The sequence below is a fragment of the Pleurodeles waltl genome, chromosome 2_2 (assembly GCF_031143425.1).
Source record: "Pleurodeles waltl isolate 20211129_DDA chromosome 2_2, aPleWal1.hap1.20221129, whole genome shotgun sequence".
Classification (NCBI taxonomy): Eukaryota; Metazoa; Chordata; class Amphibia; order Caudata; family Salamandridae; genus Pleurodeles; species Pleurodeles waltl.
In genome coordinates, this window is record NC_090439.1 from 905844133 (window position 1) to 905860399 (window position 16267).

General features: G+C 47.9%; 1 protein-coding gene across 6 annotated transcripts in view; it reads left to right on the top strand.

Moving 5' to 3' along the window:
- Nucleotides 1-16267, top strand: part of OXR1 (oxidation resistance 1) — a 1752159-nt gene that overhangs the window by 1050353 nt on the left and 685539 nt on the right. The gene's annotated exons all lie outside the window — the stretch shown is intronic.

The following is a 16267-nucleotide window of genomic DNA, read 5'->3' on the forward strand; positions in this document are numbered from 1 at the left end:
CCAATCTTTAGTAATCCACTACACCATTGATTGTGCTCTGTCTTGAAGTTTTTAAGACATCTGTTTACAGTTTTCCACCTAATATTACATTTATAATATCAGATAAGGATAGCAGAACAGCTATTGTGTCTTGAAAGTGACATTCATCTACATATCTGTTATCCTCAAGCACCACCAACTGATCAAGACGATTCACCATCTATCATGTCACCTTTAATTACCCTACCATCAGGGAATTCTGAGCACTCTCTCATTCTGAAATCATTATCCTCTATGACCGCTAGAGTTGTTTTACTTAACACTCAAATGATTGACATTCACAATGTTGCAACCTGGAGAGTCTGTAATATGTCTACAATATGAGTCAGGGGAACATCAGAATTTAGTGTGTAAATGGTACCTTGTATTGTATTTCTCAACGCCGTGATGACAGAGAACTGTGCGCCTTGTGCCAAGAAGGGCATCTCATGTGGTGCGACATTCATTTGCACTTAGCTCCTAAATATAACCTGGAATTTATAAGGAAAGGTCCTTGGTGTGAATGTATACAGAAAATTGGCAATTTGTGTCTAATTCATTCATTTAAAAAAATCTAGTGCCGTTCATTTTAGTTCCCACACTTAACAAACAGCTGCTGAGCTGGATGAAGCACATTACAACAGAATATTAACGAGAAAAGCTGACACTGTAGTTAGAGTGTCAAAAGGTGGAGTACATACATTTAATTTTTTAGGATGACAGGGTATAAATGGCTTCATTGACATGCTTGTACAATGTGCCTTTGATGTGCCACTATTGTAGACCTTACATTGAAGTTGATAAAGAAATCGGACACCTTTCCAGGTGTTCATGATCATAATGCTTGTCAACGCTGGTTGATATGTTCAGTGCATTTCCCAAAAGGCACACGTGCAACCAACAGGCTTCAAATTGCATCTTCTCAACACTAGCATGAATCTGCACATTCGTCAGGCATGAGGAGTGATGTTGTGAAGCCTTAATGTGTTTTGGCCTTGCATGCAACCTCTAGGACCCCCTGACACTTTCTCAGTCTAGCATCCGCACAGATGTGGATGCAGAGGCATTACACTGTTGTATGCCGTCCATGTATGTCATGTCAAGAATATATGTATCCAACCCCATCACAGACATAAACACAGAGTTTTAAAGCTGAGTTGACTTGTTCTTCTCTTGTAGCCTGTGTACGCCCACAGAGCCCACAGGATTTGCAACAGTGTCAGACAAGCAAGAAGGTGTAGTATCCTGTCCTTCCCCATTCCCTGTATGTCTTTATGTCTGAGCTGGTGTCTGGAATGCTGAGGGACTGATGCAATGGAAGGCTGTTGTGTGGTTTGGACTGGAAGCTGTAAGAAGTGAAAGTTCAGTGTGGCAAGGCTGCGGCAGTGTCCGAGGAAGAGACATCGTCATCGGAGAGCCATTGACCTAAATTGCGGTGAGGATTTCTATGTACAGACTTAGGGCCTGATTTAAATATTGGAACAGGATTTGTTTCTGCAGAAAAGAACATAGTGGGAGCTGCCATGAAGCCAGGCAGAGTAGTGAAGCTCCTTCAGCAGATAGACAAGCAGCTTGGTCCCGGTCTCCTCCTAAGTCTCAGAGCAGATTTTAGCAAAAAATGTCCATGTCCCAAGTTTTGGATTTTAGCTATCTGGGCACCTTTAACACCATCACCAAGGGTCCAGGTTTGAAGGGGCACCATTTGGGGGGTAGGACTCACTGAGGTTGAGTCCAGATGTGGGTTCAAGATGGTTAGAGGCTTTTCTGTCCCTGAAGCTCTGATCAGGAAGCTGGCCAACTAGCCCTTGGTCTGCAATTAGCCTTACTCTGGTAGTCCTGGGTTCAGCAGTAGAATAGGGCTCAAGCAGCAGGGCAGGCCTCTGAGGGCTCAAGGCAGGCTTCAGGCAGCAAAGCAGTCCTTCCAGGTGCAGCAAAACCTGAAGTACACAGCAGGCCACAGTAGCAGGCTGTCCCCTGAAAGTCCTTCTGCAGGTTCAGAAAGTGAAATGAAGAGTGGGTCTGAGGGTTTTATATTTATACCTGGTGCCTTATTTGAGGTAGGAGTCGTTTCTAGAGAATTCCCTTTGAAGTGCTTGAAGTTTCAGGTTTCCCCTGCCCTGGCTGTCTGCATGACATGCAGGGGTGACAAGTCCTTTGTATGAAGGCAAAACACAGCTAATTAAGTTGCAAGTGTGGCTGTGGCCAGTACCAGCGTTGCCCCCCCCCCCCCCAACCTGCCAGTGATTTCCCATTTAGGCAAAACTAATCGCTCAATTGTGTAACTGTCTGGGAGGAATGGACACTTTCCAACTGCCAACTACGCCCCATCATGTGACCCAGGAACAGGCTGCTGGCATCAAATAGTTTGGGCAGGAAAATGCCAACTTTCTGAAAGTGGCATTTACAAAATTGTAACTTAAAATCTGACTTTACCAATAAAAAGGATTTTTAAATACAATTTCTCAAACACCAAACATCAAATGTTCACTTGTTCCCAATCAAACATTAAATATAACAAGGCATCCCAATGCCAAAGAGGTAGGCCTCACAGTAGTGAAAAATGAATTTAGGTGTTTTCCTCTACTAGGACATGTAAAACGTAAAAGTACATGGTCAACTTTTTCATTACATGTACCCTGTCCTACGGGCTACCTAGTGCTTATCTTAGGGGTGACATATGTAATAAAAGGGCAGTTTAAGTCTTGGCAATGGAGTTAAATTGCCAAATTAAATTGGCAGTTTAAAACTGCATTCAGCCAGCTGTGGCAGACATGGGACATGCTTTAAGGGGCTGATTAAGTGGATGGCATAATAGGTCTTCAAGTCCACTAGTATCACTTAAAGTACAGTGCTAAACCACTTTATTAGGGATTTACAAGTAAATGAAATAGTCCATTCAGGTGTAACTCAATTTTACCATGTTTTAGGAGGTGAGCACAAACACTTTAGCACTGATTAACAGTGGTAAAGTGCACGGAATCCTAAAGCCAACAAAAACAAATTCAGCAAAATAGGAGGGATGAAGGCAAAACGTTTATGGATGACCTTGCAGAGAGGAACAGATCAAACAGGCCCCTTGGCTGTAGTTTGAATGATAAACTACAACAATAAGCATGGTTCAATGGTTTCCTCAGGCCTCTGAAATACGGTGCCACTGCACCTGCTGTACCAACGGAAGCTACAACGCTGCTCAGACTTGCTTGTCTGACAGTATTCTTTCTTTCAGAAATACATTATTTCCTTTCTTGCCCGATGCTGGGCCCAAAACACAAGCACAGCAACACCTGCCCCCTGCAGCTGCAAAAGAAAAAAAATGCATACTATGAGTCAGACTGCAAGAAAGCTAGATGGCTCACCATTTACTATTGGGGTGTGCACGGAAAAAATTATATGTGCACTCAGAATGGCACTGATACAGGAGCAAAGGAAGACACGGTGCTCCGGCCCTGTGTGGAATGCAAAGGCCCACGAAATGAGTCCCTTGGGAAAGCGCAGTCCTGGGTACAGATGACCTTTATCTTCGACAAGAACAGAAAAGAAAGCATCTCAGGCCTTCTCTCTCCTGTTCGATCTCTTCAGAGCAGTCCCCGGGAAGTGCACCAGTGACACAGATAACTGCCTGCCAGTCGCTCAAGGATATATTGTCTTTGTCTGTTTCAGCCTGCAGCACTATGCGTTTTTCCGCTGACTAAATTATGGGCCTGAATATAGAGCCCAAAAGGGACCTGTTTCAGTTGCCTTTTTTTTTCAATTACTGCCGGTGATCGGACCCGGCGGGACCCAGCACACTTAAAGCTCTGTGACAGACTTAAAAGGCGCAGAGGCGGCCTTTTCCTTTTGACAGCAAACATTTAGCGTATTAAATCCGGAAATAGTAGCATTCGTTAATTGAAACACTACTACCTGGCAATTCTGGCAGCCTGTGTTATGCATAAAGAAATCACTAATGTATTACCAAATGAAAGCGCCCGGTTATTGTGCCCATGGAGGCACTCTGCCAGCCCCTGGCCGGGAGTACATGTTTCAGGAGCTGGGCGCCGTGTACAGACTTTGCTGGGAGAGGTTTTTCAATCTCCTGAACACTTTACAAAAAATGGTGAGATTAGTGAGATTTTTAAATGCATTTTTGTTTGTATTTGAGAACTACGGTAATATTCTCGAGAGCATTTTGGGGAGAATTAACAGACAGATAGTTATTTTTAAAAGGATGAACCTGAGTATGATGATAAAATAATGTGCAGTAGTGCGCTTAAAGAGCATTAGACCGGAAGCCTTCTTCAAAACTGGAGAACACACCGAACTTCTGCCATTTCTAAGCTCTGTAAATGGCATATGTTACATTTAACCTAATTTTTACAGCTGCGGCTCCTCTGCAATGGCTGAGGAGTGTCGCCCCACTGGATCAGAGGCAGCAGCTGAAAAATAAAATGATATTTCATTATCGTTTTATTTTTCAGCTGCTGGCTCTGAGCCAGCGTGAGCAGGGCGGGGCTGGGCCATGGGAGTGGGGAGGAGTGGAGCGAGTGCACTTAAGTGTGCATGTCTGTTTGGCCGGCCGTCTTAGGTTTCTCCAACCCAGCTGTATTTGATAGCCAGGTTAAACAAACAGCCCAGACTCCCTGTGCCTGAGCGAGCAGTAAACCAGTCCACTCAGGCCAATCCCCGCGTGCCCTTGTGCTTGGTAATAGCATGAGAGCAGTGCGGGGATTGCACAGGGAATCTCTGAAGCTGATGAGACTAGAAAGAGGAGCGCGAGGCGGTCTGCCGCACCAAGTAAGTTTGAATATTTTGTATTATTAAACTCCTCCCGCACCCCCAATTACTCCCCTCCACCTCCTCCACCCGCCTCACTACTTTTCAATTGTGTAGGTCGCCACTGAATTTTAATGGTGCTCAATTTCCTCATTTAATTGGTCTATCCTTTCCCTGTTCAAAGGAGGGCATCTTCGACATCTAGTGCAAAACGTGAGCTGCTATAAAACAGTATTAAATTTTGTGATTTAAGCATTGTCCAGAGGTCTGAGAACCTCTCAGATCTTTTCCATCATATCAATCAGTCAAGCATCTTATCAGCCAAGCAGGGCATTTGGCCTCAATGGTCCTGTTCACATAATAATTTGGTGAGCCTGAGTCCTATCCTTTCAGCTCGTCCTGCACTTTCAGCTAATAGCAGAAATCATGCTAGTGCTTGTAGGACAGTACCTACATGCTTGATAATAAGACACAAGTTTCCATGCCAATCCAGAAATCTCCACAGTTTTACCACTTGTTCCAGAACAACATATTCGAGACCTGACATTTCCGCTAGCAAACTGATGCCTTCTGGGAGTTTTAGTCCTGTCTTTTTCAATTGAATTGATTATACAATAAACCCTCAAAGTGGCAGTCGTTACACAGCAGAGGATCATGATGTTAGCTACAATACATCAACACATCTCGCACACAATATTGTTCTCCTGATTGTGTCTTTAGAGCTAATATAAGCGAGACCCTGGGCCTATATCGACTTAGCAAAGAGAATGTGAGACATGGCAGTGATGATGAGAGTTTTGTATCCAACTTACACAGTTTACCCTCAGGTATGGGGGGGTTCAAAGACAGCAGGCATAAATGGGTCTGAATGGGAGATAGATATGTGATTTCCAAGTGACTCCAGTCATGATGACTCATTTCACAGTCCCACCCATTCTGAGCCGCTCCCCTCACTGTCCCTCTGACTATGCCAGCCCTTGTCTCCTGGGCAGGCCGGAAGGAGCCCCAACCCTTGCATGCCCGACGGTCCAGGAGCACATGAACAGGCCATCAGCCCATCTTACCAAACAGAGCTCTTCCATTGGGGGGGGGGGGTGGTATAAAAGGCTGTCTGGGTTGTGCTGCTCCTATCCCCTCCCCCCCACCCCATGGTTATGGCTATTAGGTACTTTCTACCCATGGTGTCTGTTATTATTTGCTCCTCTAGTGATCACATTCATAGACTCTGTTAAAGAACAAAGCTACTTCTCAATCAAGGAACATCAGTTCCTACATTGGGTCAATTATTACTATTGTTTTAGATATCAGTAACATAAACGTACACCAGATTGCATTTATAAGCTCCACTATGTGCACTAGTGCAAGTCAGATTCGTCCCAGAGACTAGGCTATGCATTTAACTAGTGGTTGATATGGCCATGGCCAGGCTATTACTATGCAGGTAGGAATGAGACAAGGCTATACCTATACAGGATACAAGATACACATTGTCCAGGGCTGTCTATACAGGATGGTAATGATGAGCAACCTTTACCTATACAGGAAACAGCATAACATGGCTCTATACGTACAGGAACCAGAATGGCCAGGCTATAACTGTACATTATACAGGATGATCAGGCTATTTATATGCAGGACGGCCAGGCAGCATCTACAACAGGTGAAAAATAAAGACTGACCTCTCAGAGTAGTAAAATATAGATGAAGCAGTTTTATGTCCTAATATCATTGTCTCTCATTTTTTTCTTCTTCGAAATATAATTTACTAAAATATCATTCATTATGTGTGGAGGTTCACTTATTAAGTCGAATGGAGCGATATTTTTGCAAACAATATTTAGGACCCTTCCAGCAAGGCTTTACTTGTTTGCTTCCCTTTGCAACCTTCATTTAACCTCCAACCCAAAGAATATTATTTTCCTTTAATTATATAACAGAAATGACTGCATCTCTTGCCACATGCAATGAAATTAGTCTTGTCTAGACAATGCACTCACCACATTTCTATGTGTGTGCAAATCAAACGTCAGTTACCTCATCGGCTTGCTGATCTCAGACTCTGAAGGCCACAGTAAATTTTGCTAAAATCGATCGTTAGAAGCAAAAAAAAGCAAATAAAAAAAGCCAGATGATGGACAGAATGTTGAACAATGCACTCACTCACCCCGGTCACAGATCTAGGTTTAATCAATCTTTTTTTTTGCTAATCACGCCACCCCGGTTTGGACCCAGCCCTATGCAAATCAGTCCATAGAGTATTTGTGATCAAGTGTGCGTTCACATGTTCATACAACACGATCAGTTTGTGTTTATTATTTTTTGGCACAACAAATAAACTTGAATTACTAAATCTATGCTGTTGGGAGCCCAGTGTTTTCCTATTAATTAATTTGATTGCTCGCTTCATAAATGTGTGGGTGATACCCAGAATTGTAGAATTTAAATGATAATACCTTGAGGTTTGGCTATGTTTGTGCTGTATATGTGCCTGATGATGATCATGTTATTGAGCAAGAACCTGAAATATTCTCATTTTTCCCACACTCTAGGAGTTCTATGATTAGGGTCAAAGAAGCTTGGGTCACATTACCCAAAGTTCTGTAATTTACATTGGGATGTTGCGTAACAAGAGACCTTTGGATTCCACCAAAATCATTTTGCCCTGATGGGGGAGGGGCTCCCTCAATATGGCTTACATGAGATTGTGACTCACTCAAGATAACATGGTGAGAATGGGGTATATATTTTACCACATGGTGGCCTGAGGGCAATGTGTACACTTCCAAAAATGACACCATCCTCTAGGGTGGGACATATGCCTGAAGGGGTGTAGACAGCAGGAAGATCAGCCATGCAAAAGGGGAGGGATATTTGCCACAACAGACATGACAAGCGGTGTAGCCATCTGTCACTTTTGCAGTGAATTCATTTGTCAGCTACATAACTGTGCAATTTTTGACCAGTTACATAACTGTGCAAGCTTTGACCACGTAAAACCCTTTCATCATATTTGTGCTTTTGAACCCATGAGAAACAAGTTGATAAATTTACAAATGTGAGATTTTGTTTCAATAGTACACATGAATGTGGCAGTTAATTTAATTTAGTATTATGTTTAATTAAGATGAAACCAGGGGCTGTATTACAGAATACAACATTATAAGTGTGCCACCTTTTTGTGGTGCACTTTCAGTGAGCCTTCTAAAGGCATGTTTGCCTCTGATTCCACATCGGTAATACGGCACAAGTGCATGCCCCCTTGCAAATAAGGGAATGCCCTCTGATGCACTATTGGTATTACAGAAGGTGCTGCACAAGCATATGCGGCCCCTTCTGTATTACCAAAGTGCCAAGGGCACGCAAAGCGGGTGCCAACACGTGTTGCACCCCGGGGCACTTTATGTAATAAGGTCACTGGTTGCCCAGTCATGCAGAGGCCACAATATGAAAGATGAGGGCTGAGCATGCTGCAACTTGTCTCTCACGTTGCCTTAAAGTTTGAGGGTTTCTCTTGGAGGTTGTGTAGCTTGGCTGCTGGGGAGACAGGAGTGTGTACTGTGGGTTAGATATCATGCACTTTTCATTATTGCCTTTGTGTCCCAGCAGTTCACACATTGTATTCCTAACTCCATGATGTGTTTGAGAAATATCTTTTATAGAAACAGAGGTTCTCAATGACAACAAAAAATGATCAACATTGGCAAAACAAAAGATCATCAAAACCACATATTGGTATATCATGTGCTTCATGTGCGGACTGTTCGCGATATAATTACAGTTCTGACCCTGGGGGGGGGGGAACTAGCCGGCTGGCAAGATGGCCGTCACTGCGTGAGGCTCTGCTGGACTTGGGGCTAAAATCCTTTATTTCTCCTGATTTGGAGGTGTTGGAGGCACTCCCTCTGTCTGGGGCCTTTGCGAGCGGACCAGGTCCCCCCTGGTCTGTGCATTTGTTGGCCCGCTGCCTTGGGGGCCGGTGGAGGGCCGTGGGCCCTGCCGGCGTCTGGCCGGGCCAGAGGCAGAGCGGCGCGCTCAGAGCCCCGGGCTGCCGCGTGGCTACTGTGGGGGCCGGGTGGGGTTCTCCCTACGGCCCCCGTCTGCAGGAGGTGAGGGGCGGCGCTGGCTGGAGGGGGCCTTCGGCGGTGCTGTCAGGCCGCGGCCCCCCTGTGGAGTTGTGGGCTCGGGCTGGGCCTGGCCCAAGACCGTGCGGTCCTTTGCGGCGCGCGGCTGCCTGGAGGCACGCGCCGCGGGTACAGGGCCTTCCCACCCTGTAGGTGGTTGCGGGGGTTGGGGGGAGTTCCCCTGAGGCCCGTTGAGGAGAGAGAAGAGGTGGCGTTGGATAGGGGGGCCATCGGCGGACTTGCCGGGCCGCGCCCCCGTGAGGTGGTGGGCCTGTATCGGGCCTGGCTTGGGGCCGCGTGGCTGCCTGGAGGCGTGCACCGCGGCTGTGAGGCCTTCCCGCCTTGGAGGTGAGGACTGGCGGCGGGGAGGCCCGATTTGGAGGGGGTCTGTGGGGGCCCTCAGGGTGGTGGAATCCTTGCAGTGCGGGGGCCCCCATGAGCTGCAGGTTTGAGAGGGCCCACCCCCTGAGGCCTAGCGGGAAGCGGCATTGTTTTGGACCTCCGGTGGGGGCCCCTGCTGAGGAGGCTTGTGCTCCATTGTCACTGGCCAGAGCGGGCCGGGGGGGGGGGGGAGCCTTGCGGGGGGCCCTTCTTTTGTTTGGGCCTGCATGTGGAGGCAGTGTGCTCATTGCTGTTGTCCGCTGCTGCCTATTGCGGGTGCTGGAGAGCTGCTGTTTCCCTTTTCTTTGGTACTTGAGGAGAGCTGAGGAGCCACTTGGGTTACCCCACGTGCACCTGTGAGGACGACTGTTGGTGCAGCGATTGCTGGACACTTACCTCCGGAGGAGTACGGCTGTCGGTGGGTGTGATCAGATTAGTGACTGGAGACTTCCCTGTGAGTTGTTGGCTGCCCTTTTGCTTGCTGTTGAGCGGCCTGCCTTTGGGTGCCTGGTGGATTGTCTAGGGCTGGGCTCTTCGTGAAGGTCAAGATCTCCTTTGAGGGCGGTAGGTGGAAGGGAGGTGCTGCCGCGCTGCTATCTGGTGGGGTACAAACGGAGGATGGGCCTTCTGAGGCTTCTGTCAAATCCATGTTCATGGATCTTAAGAGTAGTTTGGCCGGAATAGACGCTAAGTTGGACCATTTAGCAGAGCAGATGGACCGCATCTGGGCTCGGGTGGATGAGCATGATGCTCGGTTTGAGCAGCTGGAGTCGTGCACTTCGGAGATGGAGGATCAGCGGCACGGGGAGAGGGAGCGCCTTTCGCAGATGGAGCGAGTGCTGGAGGTCATTAGGGCCAAGAACGAAGACTTGGAGGTGCGTTCCCGGCGCAATAACGTCCGGTTGCTTGGCCTCCCTGAGACCACGGACATGGGCAGGATGGAGGATTTTGTGGAGCAAATGCTTGCTGATTTGTTTCCTGGTGAGCTTTCTCGTATCCTAGTGGTGGAGAGGGCTCATAGGTCCCTCGGCCCCAGGCCCCCTCCCGGGACCCCGCCGCAGCCTGTTATCTTTCGTCTTTTGAATTATCGTGACCGCGATGCTGTGCTGCGCCTGGCTCGGGACCGCCACTCGGTGGTGTATAGAAACACTGAGCTGCAACTTTTTCCGGACTACACTCAGCGCTCTCTGAGTTTGACTGCAGCTCGTTTTTCGCTTATCTACCCGGCTAAGCTTCGGATAATGCAAAAACAACAAGTGATGGACGGAATGCTGAACATTGTCAAACATTCACCCCCAGTCACAGATCTGGGTTTAATCCATCGTTTTTTTGCTGCCCATGCCATTCCAGTTTGGACCCAGCCATATGCAAATCAGTTTGACCCTGTTCCCCATGGGAACAGTCCAGCCCGAACTGCTAGGCCAGGTCTTCCCTGGACTGGAAACAAGCATCCTGGGACCGGTTTCGGGGTTTCACCCCTCATCAGCCAGGCTAGCTTGAATCCAGTGGCATGGGAAGCACGGGACCCACGTCTGGGAATACCCTTCCCACTTAGGGCGAAAAATGCAAAAACAACAAGTGATGGACGGAATGCTGAACATTGTCAAACATTCACCCCCAGTCACAGATCTGGGTTTAATCCATCGTTTTTTTGCTGCCCATGCCATTCCAGTTTGGACCCAGCCATATGCAAATCAGTCTTGACCCTGTTCCCCATGGGAACAGTCCAGCCCGAACTGCTAGGCCAGGTCTTCCCTGGACTGGAAACAAGCATCCTGGGACCGGTTTCGGGGTTTCACCCCTCATCAGCCAGGCTAGCTTGAATCCAGTGGCATGGGAAGCACGGGACCCACGTCTGGGCATACCCTTCCCACTTAGGGCAAAAAATGCAAAAACAACAAGTGATGGACGGAATGCTGAACATTGTCAAACATTCACCCCCAGTCACAGATCTGGGTTTAATCCATCGTTTTTTGCTGCCCATGCCATTCCAGTTTGGACCCAGCCATATGCAAATCAGTCTTGACCCTGTTCCCCATGGGAACAGTCCAGCCCGAACTGCTAGGCCAGGTCTTCCCTGGACTGGAAACAAGCATCCTGGGACCGGTTTCGGGGTTTCACCCCTCATCAGCCAGGCTAGCTTGAATCCAGTGGCATGGGAAGCACGGGACCCACGTCTGGGCATACCCTTCCCACTTAGGGCGAAAAATGCAAAAACAACAAGTGATGGACGGAATGCTGAACATTGTCAAACATTCACCCCCAGTCACAGATCTGGGTTTAATCCATCGTTTTTTTGCTGCCCATGCCATTCCAGTTTGGACCCAGCCATATGCAAATCAGTCTTGACCCTGTTCCCCATGGGAACAGTCCAGCCCGAACTGCTAGGCCAGGTCTTCCCTGGACTGGAAACAAGCATCCTGGGACCGGTTTCGGGGTTTCACCCCTCATCAGCCAGGCTAGCTTGAATCCAGTGGCATGGGAAGCACGGGACCCACGTCTGGGCATACCCTTCCCACTTAGGGCAAAAAATGCAAAAACAACAAGTGATGGACGGAATGCTGAACATTGTCAAACATTCACCCCCAGTCACAGATCTGGGTTTAATCCATCGTTTTTTGCTGCCCATGCCATTCCAGTTTGGACCCAGCCATATGCAAATCAGTCTTGACCCTGTTCCCCATGGGAACAGTCCAGCCCGAACTGCTAGGCCAGGTCTTCCCTGGACTGGAAACAAGCATCCTGGGACCGGTTTCGGGGTTTCACCCCTCATCAGCCAGGCTAGCTTGAATCCAGTGGCATGGGAAGCACGGGACCCACGTCTGGGCATACCCTTCCCACTTAGGGCGAAAAATGCAAAAACAACAAGTGATGGACGGAATGCTGAACATTGTCAAACATTCACCCCCAGTCACAGATCTGGGTTTAATCCATCGTTTTTTTGCTGCCCATGCCATTCCAGTTTGGACCCAGCCATATGCAAATCAGTCTTGACCCTGTTCCCCATGGGAACAGTCCAGCCCGAACTGCTAGGCCAGGTCTTCCCTGGACTGGAAACAAGCATCCTGGGACCGGTTTCGGGGTTTCACCCCTCATCAGCCAGGCCAGCTTGAATCCAGTGGCATGGGAAGCACGGGACCCACGTCTGGGCATACCCTTCCCATGCCACTGGATTCAAGCTAGCCTGGCTGATGAGGGGTGAAACCCCATACCGGTCCCAGGATGCTTGTTTCCGGTCCAGTGAGGACCTGGCTTGGCAGTTCGGGCTGGACTGTTCCCATGAGGAACAGGGTCAAGACTGATTTGCATATGGCTGGGTCCAAACTGGGGTGGCATGGTAAGCAAAAGAACGATGGATTAAACCCAGATCTATGACTGGGGGTGAGTGTTTGACAATGTTCAGCATTCCGTCCATCACTTGTTGTTTTTGCTAAGCTTCGGATAAAACATGGTGGAACATTGCATTTCTTTATGGATCCGAAACTGGCAGCCAAGTTTGTCAAGACGCTTCCTCGGCATTCTGCAGCTGAACAGTCTGGAGCTTCGGGCTTGGAGCAGGCTCGCCTCAGTGACAATGATTGACTACTCTGCAGTTGTGTTGACAGCTGGACCTGACTCATGGCGGGTACCATCTCTGCGGTGCCTCTGACTTCTTTTTCAGCACTTCTGAATCAGTTTCTCAGTTTTTTTGTTAGCCTTTTGTCCTTTCCAGCCTGTTCTTCGGATGGGCTGGATGGCTAGCCTTACAAGCCCTGGATGAGTCCTTTCTTCTGATGGGGGGATTAGATCTTCTCTGGTTGGGGAAGGGCGGGGTGTTCTGCTCTGACCCGTTTGGAGGGTCCGCGTGGGTGGGAATGGGACCAGGTCTTGTTTTATAGTGTTTGTGACGTTAGACTTGTATTACTGTTCTGTTATGCTGGACGGAGCTGGCTGGAGGTGGTGGTCGGATCTGTAGTGGGACGCCTGGAAATGGTGCTGGGAGGATGATGGGGGCAATGACGGCGGTCAGTTGCCTTACATGGAATGTGCGTGGTTTGAATGATCAGCGGAAGGTGCGTCAGGTTTCTGCTTATATCCAAAGGCATCGTATAGATGTGTGTTTACTTCAGGAGACTCATCTGGTGGCGCAGACGATGAAGCGGCTGAGGGCGGGGTGGATTGGAGAGTGTCATGGAGCGGTGTTTTCGAGCTACGCTAGAGGGGTGGCGATTTTGCTGCGTAAGGGGCTGCAATGGCGCACGCATCGTGTGATAGTGGATCCGAATGGGCGGTATGTGTTGCTAGGCGGGACATTGCTGGACAGGTATCAGTGTACGGGCCAAATGTGGATGACCCTGGCTTCTTCTGCGAGGTGTGGCATTTGGTGTTATCATTGGGCAGTGGTGCTGTGATCTGGGGGGAAGAATTTAATGTGGTTCTGGACCCGGAGAGGGACCGGGAGAGTTCGACCAGGCCTAGGTGTTCTGCTGCTGCTGTGGCTTTGAAGAATGTGATGAGTGATGGTGCTTTGGTTGATCTATGGAGAGCTAAGCATGGAGACTTGAGGGAGGGCACATGCGTTAACTATGTCCATACTAGCTGGTCCCACTTGGATCGCTGGCTGGGGACCAGGGACGTGGAGATGTGGACGCATTCAGTGGAGCATCTGGCCCGGACCCTTTCGGACCATTCACCGGTGAAGTTGCAGCTGTCGGTACCTGGGGCTCTGGGGGCTGCGTTTGCTTGGCGCTTGCCGCAGGGAGCCCTTCGAGATGAGGTGTCCGTGAGGAGGTGCGGGAGGCCATTTTGCATTTCTTTGCTGAGAATCATGGGTCGGTGAACTCGGCTAGAACACTTTGGGAGGCCTTTAAAGTGTTTATTCGAGGGGTGTGCCTCTCTAAGCAGCATGGTGTGCTTCGTGCCTTGCGTCGAGAATTAGCTGAGCTGGAGTCTCAGATAGTGGAGTTGGAGGCAAAATTGGCGACGGACTGGGCTGGTGGGACGTTGGCGGCTTTGCGGGATGTGGTTTCCAGATATGAAGAGGCATCTGACCGCAAGGTGTTTTTTGGGGGGAAATATGCCAGGGCCCGGCACTATGGGGAGGGAGACAGGGCGGGTCGCACCTTGTCAAATATGCTGCGCAAGCCTTGGGCGAGTGGGTATGTCACTGAGATAGACGGGTGGGGAAGACAGCGAGTAACAGGAACAGTGGGGATTATGCAGGTCTGCACAATATTTTGAGGATCTGTATTCGGCCCCTGCTGAGTCGAATCTTGATGTGGCGCAGGCTTACTTCGCTGACATTAGTCTGCTATGGTTTGATGACAAGCATAGAGCATATTTTGATGAGCCCTTCTCGGTGGAGGAGGTAAAGGCAGTAATTAGTGGACTGCCTGGAGGTAAAGCTCCGGGTCTTGATGGCTTGACCCCTGCCTACTATAAGGACTACTCCGATATTCTGGCTCCCTACCTGTTGGAGGTTTATGCTGAGGCGTTGGAGGCAGGCTCTCTCCCCGCCTCTCTGCGGAGGCGTTGATCGTTACAATACTTAAGCCAGGCAAGGATCCTTGCAGCTGCGATTCGTACCGCCCGCTTTCCATGATTAATGTTGACAATAAGATATTGGCTAAGTTGATTGCGCTTCGGTTGCAGCCGTTGATGTCGCGGCTGGTGCTCCCGGATCAGTCTGGTTTTGTGCCGGGGCGCTCGACTGCGTACAATTTACGAATGTTTTTCGCTGTGTTGGGCAGCCTCACGGCGGAAGATGAGGCCGCTGCAGTATTTTTGGACGCAACAAAGGCGTTTGATTCCCTGTCCTGGCCCTACTTATTCGCGCTGTTGGGCAGGGTTGGTATGAGTGCGCGCTTTATAAGGTTGATTCGCTTGCTCTATACGGATCCGGTTGTGCAGCTCCAGTTGAATGGATGTATCTCAGAACCCTTTCTGGTGGCCCGGGGAACCCGGCAGGGTTGCCCTCTGTCCCCGCTCCTTTTCGCTATTGCGATGGAGCCGTTGGCAGCCTATCTGCGGCAACATCATAACCATAGGGGGCTGTAGTTTAGGCAGCGCCCAATTTTAGTCTCTATGTACGCGGATGATATTGCCTTTAGAAGTATCTGGTAACAATTACAATGTTCTTTAAACCAAAAAATATTTCAATATTTAAAGTCTAACTTTTAGGTAGGTGGTATTATGTGTGTAATTTTGTGATTATTAGTTGAAATGTTCAGCCCAAAATTGAGGTTTGTGGCTTTTAAAACAACTATTCCACATTTTTGTAAAACACAAATTACTTTAATATGCTTAAAGTTTTGTTAACTGCAACAGGATAATTATTGTTTTAGTAAAGAATCCCAGTTTTTTTGCCATAAGTTACTTAAAAATTCTAGGTAGTCATTCAGCACCTTAGTTTTTACACCATTTCTCCTATTAAATCCCAGTTGAAATTGCACATTTCCCCACAATAAATATAATAAGAATAAAACTGCTATTTGTTGCTTTTTCTGAAATAGGCAAAACATTTAGCCCATCTTTACCTAAATTCTGTGAGTTTGTAATGATAAGTTTGGGATTTTGGTGCGCACAAGCAGTACAGCATCAGTGATTATCTTCTTGGACACACGGTGTTTAGACAAAATATCAGGGAAAAAATATAATGTGGACAAATATTCTGTAAAGAATATTGCGGACAAAATTATTCTGACAGTAAGTTTCTACAGGTAAGCAAAGGTTTACTATATGTAACACCATATATATGGACCTTGAAGATATATATATTTCTTTAAGGTACTTCGATGTGGATTGAAGAGATTTAAAACAATACATTTATACTTACCTATTTTCATTTACCTTCTTGATATTTTGGTCCTCGATATTTTTGACACATTATTTTGTCCACACAGTATTTTTGTTACCCACAGTCTCTCAGTGATCCGGCCACACTGTCCAAACACCTCTGTTGTGCTTTACCTTTAAGCCTTGGATACACCTCTCTCCAGAAGTTTTCATACTTTTAT